Raw genomic sequence first — 1279 nt, 5'->3', positions numbered from 1 at the left:
ATTTTCCATTTGTTTTAGTAATGCATCATAAGTTATTTCAATTTAATAATGAACTTTAATTTAATAATATTGGTCCTTTATCAAAAGCATTACTTTCAATTGAATTCATCGCTATTTATCAATGAATCTAAAATAGGATCAGTTAAGTCTCTCCTAGTTTGATTCCCTTGCAACAATATATTGTTTCTGTTTATATGTAGCTTATGTTAGGTACTTCACCTTCTTGCATAAGATGTATGAAGCGTTCAACATCTTCACGATCAAGTGACTGATCCTCATTTTGCTCGCTACTCAATTATTTTTAGACGACAACCGTATGCAAGGACTGGGAATCCTCTTTTCCAGATACCAAATATCCGCTCAACTATATTTCTTATCCGTATATGCGACTCGTTGAATAATTGTTCTGCACGATTTACAGGCTGTTGTAACGGAGTTAATAAATACGGCCTTATATTATATCCTCCATCGACTATAAACAGAAATTAACAGATATCGTTTAAATATACGAGAGGTACATATAAATAGACCTTCCTCTTTTATGAGGTTCGATATGAAAAGTGCGGTGTACTTTGACACGGAACACGTTGAAAAAACCGAACATCATCAAAACTATCAAATAATGTGTTTTCTCGTAAACTAGTCTAGGAACTCGCACATGTCATCATTATCAAATAACAGATCATTACTTAACACATTCATCATAAAATGGTTTAGTTAACGGAATATACTAATTATTATCGGTTGATAATGACAAATGGGCTTGTTTGCAACAAAATACTGCTACTGTAAAATTATGCAATAACAGTTCTGTTTGAGGTTGGTCTTCAAATCTGACTGGAATCTGACTTTAGGTTCCACTTAAGCGGCATTTCATCTTCCCCTTAAATTATTTGCCTGTTACGGTTCGCCTTAACGCTAGGTGACAGTGGTGCAAACGAATTCTGTCACTTAACTGTCACTTTTATGTTAAGGTGAGCCTTAGGTTCACTGGTGCAAATGGCCGTAAGTGATTCTAATCACAGATTACAGAGTATAGATTGAACAGTTTTGCTTTCCCGCCAAAATGATTTTGTTAAATGCAACCACAGAGGCGTCGTTCAAAAATCCAGAGGATCAGCTGATTGCACAGAACATACCCCTTTAGAATGGAAACTGCAATGATAGGTTATGGAGATAAATTCAGCTGTCCACCTAGCGGTATGAGCATACAAACTATGGGAATGTGAAAAATATCTCCGATATTTGACTCTTAATGATTGCATTCACCAAATATATC

The sequence above is a fragment of the Dendroctonus ponderosae genome, unplaced genomic scaffold, assembly GCF_020466585.1.
Source record: "Dendroctonus ponderosae isolate FM_Combo_2020 unplaced genomic scaffold, Dpon_F_20191213v2 Dpon_F_20191213_2, whole genome shotgun sequence".
NCBI classification, from domain to species: Eukaryota; Metazoa; Arthropoda; class Insecta; order Coleoptera; family Curculionidae; genus Dendroctonus; species Dendroctonus ponderosae.
This window is presented reverse-complemented; position numbering follows the sequence as displayed.